The 10,025-nt window shown below is 40.8% G+C and overlaps 1 non-coding gene across 1 annotated transcript; it reads left to right on the top strand.

Moving 5' to 3' along the window:
- The first annotated feature begins 2,470 nt into the window (after positions 1-2,470).
- Positions 2,471-2,542, top strand: trnae-cuc. The gene has a single exon. It is a non-coding gene; the product is annotated as a tRNA-Glu (tRNA).
- The last annotated feature ends 7,483 nt before the right edge of the window (positions 2,543-10,025 follow it).

Genomic DNA, 10,025 nt, shown 5'->3' with positions numbered 1-10,025 from the left:
TGGAAGAGTTAGTGGATGAGTTGTAATTTGTTGCACACTGTACTCTTACCACTAGATGTCACTTATTCTTACATGCTGGACCTTTAATGCTCGGACATGAATATCACAGAGGGATTTCTCTCTGATGGTGAAATGTGGCAGAGGTCAGTGGATAAATTTTAACCCTTTTTTCCGCTGTGACCATTTATTAAGATTTCAGTCTGAACTAAAGTTCAAATGGTTCCTACTAGTTCAGTATGTCAACATTTAATTAATTCATTCATTCATTCATTCATTTTCCGCATCCTGACCTTAGAGGGTACCCTACAGCTGATATTGGGTAAGAGGCGGGTTAAACTCTGGACAGGTCGCCAAACTGTCACAGGACCAATATACATAAGACATAAAGACAATTTAAAGTGTCCACTCAACCGAGACACAAACCTTGTTGCTATGAAACACCTGTGCTAACCACACCATCACAGTGTGCTCCATGTGTCATCGCTTGCCTGATCAATATATTATCAGTTTGTTTGTAAAAATTGGAGCAGCATGTAAGAATGACATTGTGTTGACGTTCTCTCCAGTATCTTTACATCTCTGGTGTCCGATGATCTTGACAAATTAGAATATTTCCATAGAAGACGCATCAGCTCGTTATCTGATACCGTGATGAATGTCGGGACTCCTGGCGAATTCTTTTAACCTGAAACGCTGATCTTAACTTGCCGCATGTGTCATGTACAATGAGATCATGCTGGACAGTTCTCTGTATTTCTTTTGCAAAAAGCCGTCAGAATCCATTCATCATTCTCCTCTGTTATATTTCACTGTCAGTCTAAATACTTCTCCACATGGAAAAAACTAGGAGGAGAAACCAACATGGAAAAAATGATTGGGTCACAACTGGGGAGAAATACTCAAGGTCAAAAGCTATTGTTTTGTTTTTTCTAACTCCTGTCTACACAGTGTGGGAAAACAACTTCCATGAGGGGTCTTGATTCTCCTGCTGTGGGCCCCTTACAGACCTGAGTCCTGTCCAAAAGTTCGATTACATCACAGAAAAGTTACCAGAACGATGAAGAAAGTCTAGACGACTGCTCTTTAACATGGCTGTCAATCGATTTTTTGAAAAACTGGGAATGGCATGAAGTGCTGATTGCTTGTGGTGACGGACAGCCTGCCAGCTCAGACAGTATTTCACTGGACAGTGGTGTGCAGAGATATTTATATATATATCCTGATTTATATGTCTTACGTTTATTAACCATGCACTCATGAATTTGTTTAATATACCAAATTTGGGGAAACATCCACATGACTGAATATTAGGTCTAGATGACATCATGTGACTCCATGGGAAAAGCTTGGGTTGTGTGGAGGGCAAAGGTCAAAGCTAGAGTCAGTTATATAAGAGATAACAATGTTGAATGTGTGTGTGTGAGACTGTGTGTGAGAGGGATTTTCCATAGTCACTGCTGTGTTTTGAACCAGATGCAATATTGGCAGTCAAACTAGTAGTCGGGTAGAAAATAAGCCCTCAAAGCATTCTTCCCACTGTCCCAGCTAATTTCACACTCGCAAATGTTCTCGCTACCCATTCCTCCTTTTCATACAACCACTGATTTTCTGCTTTCAGTTTTACTCCTCCATACGGACCTCGTGTGTGACTCTGGATGAGGCACTGGCTCCGCAGGAGTTCAGAACCAATTGACTTATTACAGACAGTATTTTAAGTTTCCCTCTGTCATCTCCCTCCTCCTTCTACTACTCTGTGTCCATGTGAGGGATTCAGCATGAGTGGAAGTGTTTAGAGGCACCACGTGAGTGACTTCATCCTCACAGATGAACTACAGCATCATAGCAGCAGTCTGCTGGGGATTTCATCAACACACACACACACACACACACACACACCTAATTTCTGTTTTGACAGAGTGCACAGTTTCCATATTGCACTGACATTTGTTATTGTCTATCTGACAGATTGCACTTTTCTTTTGTTCACGTTCGCTGCTGACCTTTGTTTTAAATCATATTCACTCTGTTAACTAAATAATGACGTTCTCTAACACTTTTCTATTTTTATTTTCCCCTTATTATTTATCTGTCTCTCTCGCTCTCTTCTTATCCTGCATGTGCACCACTGACCAGAACAAAATCCCCTTGTGTTGTGTAAACTTTACCTGGCAATAAACCTGATTCTGATTCAAACCAACAGATCAGTAACTGCACTCAGATGATTACTAGTTTTTTAATAAGACACATAAATCAACAACAGAGGCACCTTAAACTGTGGAAGTGTATGTGTGGCTCTGTGAGGACCAAAAATCGTATAAACCATACTGAGTGAGGGCATTTTGGTTGGTCCTCACTTTGGTCCCTAAGGGCTTTTTGGGGGTTAAGACCTTGGTTTAAGGGTTAGAGTTAGGTTTATATTATGGTTAGGTTTAGGCACTTGGTTGTGATGGTTAAGATTGCATCATATCTCTCCCTGGTGGTCTAGTGGTTAGGATTCGGAGCTCTCACCGCCGCGGCCCGGGTTCGATTCCCGGCCAGGGAACAGAACTTTACCTATGTGATACTGAAGTTGTTCGAACTTTGCTTTGTAACTGCAATGTTGCTGGTTTGAGTCCCCACCAGGTCATCAAAAAAGGGCTGGGCTACTCCTGAACAAGGTACCCACCCCCCGCTGATCAGTGGCTGCCTGCTGCTCCTAGTTCTAGGAAGGTTTCTAGTGGCGTATTTCCACCAGCATTACTCGCCTCGCCACAGTTTAATTAGCGTTTCCAGTAGCATAGTACCAGGTACTGTTTTTAGTGCCTGCTCCAGCGAGGTTCCAAAGGTGCGCTGAGTAGGTTGATCAGACTGCCGGCCACTGACTGGCCACAGGAAGAGACGTCTGACACAGAAATCAGGCCGAACTGTAGATCAGTTAAAACTACTTAACAATCCTAAAAACGTGGGTTAATCCCAGACAGTTAAAATCTCAATATTTACCGGCATCACACTGCCACTGCCACTGAACAAATATTTTAACTGATTCTAGTGATTTGATTCAGTTACACTGAAAACAACTGCTTTATGAGTCACTGGTCACTCGTTTGTGTGTGTGTGTTGCGTATAAAACAAAGTCACCACAGTTTCACGCATGAGTCCGCCCACGTTGCGTAGGTACTTTTTTGTAGTGGAGATGCAACCTAAACCGTGCCACGCTGTGCCGAGGCGAGCCGGTGGAAATATGCCATAGTAGAGGATAAAGGGCTAATTTATGAAATATTTATGTGTGTCTTCACTATGAATGAAACAAATTGCTGTATTATCACCCTCTAAAGCTGTTCTGGTGAATACGTTAACCAACAACTGCCTTTTATTTATTTTTTACACAACTTGCAGACATGTGGAGAAAAGTTACAGGAGTCATATGGAGTCATGTCCCTCTCTCCCCCGACAGAGGTAAGTCCATTACTCGATTTCCTTTTGGCCCTGTTCTGGTGTGTTTGGAGAGACATACTGTACCTGCATCTGTTTTTTAGTTTCGAAAATATTTCCACTATGATGTGTCTGTCATCTGGAGCCTTTTTTCTGTTGTTGTAGCTGAAAACAGTTCCATGCTGCCACTGACTGGTGAAGAAGAGTGCATCAAGACAGCAAAGTCGGAGGCTGTAACACTAATAAAATGAGCTGAATTCGTACAAAGTAAGTTCAGTGGATAAACTGAATAAAGCAAGCACATTGTTGAATTTGCCCACAGTAGACGCCCTGTGTATTCAGCATTTATCAACATGAAATATTATAGTCCTTTTCCATCTCTCGCGTGCTTCCGTACGTTGGCCACCGTCTTCCCTCTGTCAGCCAGTCACTTCAGACGGCTCCTGTTGTGATGTGACTTTTCCAGTCCAGAGCTGTGGGTCTCAGCCAATCACCAGAGAGAGAGAGAGAGAGAGCAGACCCTGTGCTTTCACAACATCTACTGTGGAGGATATTTTTAATGCTGCGGTTAATAAGTCATTAAGTAAAATATTGCCTTGAATGCCTTCTTGGGGGAACGGCATTCTGAAATTTCCATGTATGATTTCCCTTTAGCACAAGATGACTTTTCAAGATGTGACGTCTTTCTTTCTTTCTTGGTTGCCAAGACATGAGGAGAACCATGCATATCTTCAGTCCCTAGTTTCAGATTTAGAACATATTGGACGCCACTTTATTAGGAACACCTGCTTGCCTGCTCGTTTGACGCAAATATCGAACCAACCAATCACAAATGCAGCAACGTCCATGCATTTAGGCGTGCGGACATGGTCAAGATGACCTGCTGGAGTTCAAACAGTGACTGGACGTGGCATGGTTATTGGTGTCCGATGGGCTGGTCTGTGCTTTTCAGCAAGTGCGGCTCTTCCAGGGTTTTTTACTCTACTACTACAACTATAGTAGGGTTTACAGTGAGCATCCATTCTCTTGGTGTCAGAGGTCAGAAGAGATTGCCAGACTGGTTTGAGATTATAAAAATGCAACGCTAACACATCAAACATTGAGGCAGGAGTATTTCCTGACACTAACCATGTTCCCTGTTTCTAAGAAAGTGGCCGATGAATGTATAATGTCAAGATGGAGTTGTATACACGTTTGTACATTATTTTCATGCTGTTTGTGTGCGCATGGCCAGTGTTTGCCTGCACACAAGGAAGTACTTGTGTTTCTGTTTATCCCACATCTGCTGGTGTCCCTTTGCGTATAAATAAATCTTGTCCGTGAGGTTCTCTCCAATGGCAGTGAAATAAGTAACAGCATTGATCATGAACACAAGGACCAATGTGATTACGCATTTAAGAAAAACTACTGGCTGTAAATACAGATGGTCTCTATGTGTTGTTGTGCTCTCTGTCTGTTTCCTCAGCCACGGGCAAAAGGGTGTAACATTTACAACTCCAAACATCAGACAGGGTGGGACCAAGTACAAAAGTGTCAGTGAAAAAGGAGAGAAAAATGGAAAATGCAGAAAAACCCAAAGGAAAGTGCTGTAAGAAACAATTCACGTTTGTTTCAACACGCGCGGAGAAGAAGATGAATTTTGCCGACTTTGCCTTCACCAATCTGAGTTGTCCTGCTCTACCCGTGTGGTTCTTCCGCAGCTCCAAACAAACGCAAATAATTATTCGCAACTAAAGTTTCTGTCCATTTCAGGCCAAGTGCGATTGATTTTGAAGGATAGCTGCAGTTGAGGAGTGCTGATCAAGAGCCCAGCGACATATGGGGGAAAATACCAACAGAGTAACGCACATATTCCACCTTGATCTAACACATGGCAGAGAGGAATAAGTCAGCATGTCAGATTTTCTCAGGTCTATAAATGAGCAGAGAGAGAGGGAGAGAGAGACATAATAACACAAAACAGTTTCCATACCTCCCTTGCATGCACCCTTCCACAGGCACGTCTGCTTTTTGTTTGGGAGCCGCTCACTCCGCTTTATTGACCGAGTTTACAGAATTACTTATGCCAGAGACTTCACGCTGTTTTACTAGATGCAACAACATTTGATGTGTCTGCCCGACGAATAACAAAGACGCAATAAACGTTTATCGCCAATTTAACAGACAGTAACCGTCTTTGCGCCGACGCGAATCAAATGCATCAAGAAAGTCCTCATTCGTTTAAATGACATCACCGTTTTGTGGGCAGAGAGTTTGGTGCACCACAGGCGAACGAGCAGGATGTTTTGCCAAACAAACTCAACCATGGCTCAGTTTATTTTTTTGATATTGCACAATGTTGTATTATTTGGACATGCAGTGACGCTGAAGTAAATCTGTAAAGAACAGAAAAAGAAAAAGAGAGGTGTTGAAACCCTCACAGCAGGCAAAACACTGGTTATATCTGAATGTTAGGATGGTGACATCATGGTGTAATGGTCTCAGTTGCTAGCATAGGCTCTTCTTCAGTTGCACACGATGCCAGTTCTGTCAATTATGTTCTGATTTTCAGGAAAAGGAACTACGGCACGGATTGACGACAAGCTTGACTGACAGCTGGTGTCGTCCAATGGGAGGCTGCTTGCAGGTGACGCCTCTGAATTCCCACTTGCAAAATGTCAACACGATGCCGGCCAAACCACGATCGTGGAGGCTCCATGATGGGAGTTCACATTTTCATGGGTGACATCACGACCAGTTGCCTCTTGGCCGTGAGGTCGCCTTGGCATTTTATCAACTATCGAAATAACATTCCAATTATAGAGACTCTGTGCTTTTTTCTTTTTTCATGCCTTTATTTTGGTCATAAGAGCTCTTGATGATGATGATGATGATGATGATGATGTCGTATCCCATGATCACCAAGGAAACCAAACCTCTACCTGGCTGACTGTTCTGCATCATGACAGCTTTGGGGTCTGCTGAGGAACTGTTTAAAAAAAGGTGAATATTTTTGTTTATTTGGTGCAGAAATGTAGTCAACGTATTGTTTTTTCTTGCCAAGAGTTGGAGCATTAGATCAATCCTAATATATTCTCATGTGTGTGCATTTAAAAATGACAAATTAAATCCAGCTACAACTGATTTCACGGAAATATTTGTGCTTTTCCTCACTAGTACTTTTACACACAAACATTCAGGACTGTTTTGGAGCAAAAAAGTCATAATAGAGCAGTGTAAATATTATACTTCCCTCAGTACCACTGGTGAAATCATGTCTCTGAACTCAACAATAGCGGCCACCACTTTGGAAAGTTAACATGGAGGGAAGAAATGACTTCCAGCACAATAAACTTGTCAAAGGTAGATGCCCCTGCCAACGTTGTGTTTTGATTATCAAGAAAAGCTGCTTCTGGCCTTGGCTCCCACTGGCACGGACTTTTCCAATGACGTATGTGTATCTGCTGCAGAGGATAATAATGAAGTAATAGAAAATTTGAGCAGTGGAGGTGATTTAATGAGCTCTAATCCAAAGGTTTGTAACTTTGCCCAAGTTCTGGGAAACAGTGTCAGATGAGCTCAGGGTAAAGATAATTGTGTATTCTCATGTTAGCTTAGCTGTCACTCACAGAACGACACAAACAAATTTGTGTCTGTCATGTTTTGTGTTTGATCTCAGTTATTGTTCTTAGACCATAAAAGCCAAAGACCCTGTATTTGAGACAAAATTAAAGTTACTAAAGGGAAAAACAATTTCATTAATAAATGTCACATCAATTATTTATTTACATGGGCTAATTTCTCATTATCATATTCAAGGAACACACCCTTTGGATCAAATGTATCATTCCCCTCTAGCTGTGATAGAACTGGATCTTCAAAGAGGGGAAGCAGAGGAAGCACGGCAGATGAAATGCCTCTGTCCAGGCAGCCTGGAGGTTTGGAGCCTCATTAATAAACCCCAGTGCCTAAAATGGGCTTTATTAGGGCTGTAAAACCACCACAGCACAATCTCTCGCTGCCTCTTTATAAAATGTATATGAGCTAAGAGGACAAGGTAGGATGACATAGTGGTTCAGTCAGTCAATAAACCAAAACCATCGGAGCAATTACCATAATCGTAAACCCTATCTTTGTGGTTTATGGGCCATTAAACCAGAATATCATCGAGAGGATTGTTGGATTATTGCATATGCCAAGCTGAAATGCCATGAAAGTGTGCTAGATATTGACACACGTGTAGTTAAATGTGTTTTTGTCGGTGCCGTTAATGACTCACTGAGATGTTAAACACGCCGCAGACCTCACATGCAGCCATGGGCGGAAAAAATCAACATCAACACTGAAAGAAAACACCCAACTCTCCCGACGTTAACAATGTCTTTAATAATTATTTTTCCAGGTTTGTTTCCATTACATTAGGTCATTTTAGACACCCATGTCATTAAGTGGGTATTTGACGTTGACGGAGTTGGGATATGGGGCAGCACTTTTCTCCCGACCTGACCAGATTACCCTGGAAATTAGTCTGCCCTAAATATGTAAATATGCAACCTCACCAAACTGTTTCATTTTTTTTTACTGAAAGTGAACTAGTCTTTCTTGTGACTTTAAAGGAAAACATGTTGCAAATGTATTCCCTGGGCAACAGGAGCTTATTTCCACAGCATTGTCATGACATCATGATGTCTTTAATCTCCAAAGCTCCGTGTCACTGTTTTGTGTCTGTTTCACTCACTATTGAAAATGAGACACCAGGCGTCGTATTTCACGTTTTTATACTTCCACTTCTTTTTATGTAACTGTATCTTAACAAGGGAAAACAAAAGTGTTTTAACTTATGATCTGAGAAGACAATGATGAGTATTCCTTCACAGAGCCTCTTTTTTTATATTAATACGTGACCCATCCGCGTGCCAGAAGAATGATATAACTGCAAAGCTCAGCAGACTGTCTTTAGCTCATGGCTGACTATACAATGAGCTCTGACAAGTTAACAAAAAACGAGCTTCATCCAAATGTCGTGGAAAGAACAGGAAGCTGAGAGCAAAACAACTAAGTCGCAGCCTTTCTGTTATGTCATCTTGGAGTTCAGTAAATATTATGTCTCTGAGCAATTGAGAATTCCCAGGTCTTCTCCTTTTATAACTTTTTTTTCATATAAAACATTTTAGAGGGACTTTTTTTCTTCATGTCTCTCTGTTTATGACTCCTGTTTGTTCCTGTCATTCACACTGACACTGCCAAAGACACATGATAATCTCCCGATTGTGTAGACTTCCTCCTCTTCCTTACCAGCTTTCTCATTTAATACATGGAGCATTTTATACACCTGCATCTCAGACATTGTTTCAACCACAACAGCAAGGGAACCACAGAAACATTGCTCCAGATACTGAACTCTAACAGGCTATGTTTTTCCAAATTGTGCAGGAAAAATAAACAAAACAGAACAAATGGACGTTTGAATAGATTGGCCTTAGTAGGTGGATTTGTTAAACTGCATATTTTAAGTGTATATTCACATGTTGGATCTCATTAGTGTATCATAGGTAGCATTAATCAAACAGAGTATGGATGACTTTTGTATATTTTCTGAGTCCACTCAGGACTGGAGTGTCTCCAGTTGGCCTGTGCAGACATGAGCCCACTGGACAAATTTAACAAGTGGAAAAGAATGGAGTCAAATCAGATATCTTGAACAAATACAAAACTGTTGCAAATGCACGTAAATCAAGCCAAAATGTAATTTGTGTGCTTTCTTGGGACAGAACCCCCTCAAGTGCAATTTTAAAGAACATCAATGACAGTAAAACGCTGATCTAATCAATGCTTTTTGTATTAAAAATGCATGAAACGAAAATGTGTAATTGATAGCAAACCCACAAAGAATCATCCTGCGATTCGTTCCTCTGCTCCACACAACGTTTTAATGTGCTTCAGCTCAACCAAAGAGCCAAATATTCCCACAGCGTTAAATTTAAAGTAGTGCTTACATGCTTGTACTGGCAAGAGGCATACTCCACGTGGATGCTTTGTGTATTTTGCTTTATGTGCACTGGATGTGTACATGTGCAACTTTATACTACAACACTGAGGATAGGCAAAGTGTGTTTCAACAGGCAAGAAAGCTTGTCAGGTAACAGAAAGTACTTAACTTTCTGTGTTACATTTAGTATGTCGTCCAAAATGTGACAAAAGGGTCCTAGTTTAGTATGTCGTCTAATATGTGACAAAAATGTGATAGGTTAGTATGTGGTCCAAAATTTGACAAAAAAGTCATATGTTAGTATGTCGTCCAAATTTTGACAAAAAAGTCATACTATAGTACGTTGTCCAAAGTTTGATAAAAAAAAGTCATGCTATAGTATGTCGTCCAAAATGAGACAAAAAAGTGATAGTTTAGTATGTCGTCAAAATTTTGACAAAAAAGTCATACTGTTTAGTATGTAGTACGAAATGTGACAAAAAAGTCATAGGTTAGTATGTTGTCCAAATTTTGACAAAAAAGTCATACTATATAGTATGTTGTCAGTACAATGTAAAGTCATACTATAATTATGTCAATTCTAACCAAGTCATACTATAATTATAATGGAGTCAAATTCTGACAAAAAGTCATAGGTTAGTATGTT

This window comes from Solea senegalensis, linkage group LG17 (genome assembly GCF_019176455.1).
Source record: "Solea senegalensis isolate Sse05_10M linkage group LG17, IFAPA_SoseM_1, whole genome shotgun sequence".
In the NCBI taxonomy this organism is placed as follows: domain Eukaryota; kingdom Metazoa; phylum Chordata; class Actinopteri; order Pleuronectiformes; family Soleidae; genus Solea; species Solea senegalensis.
This window is presented reverse-complemented; position numbering and strand designations above follow the sequence as displayed.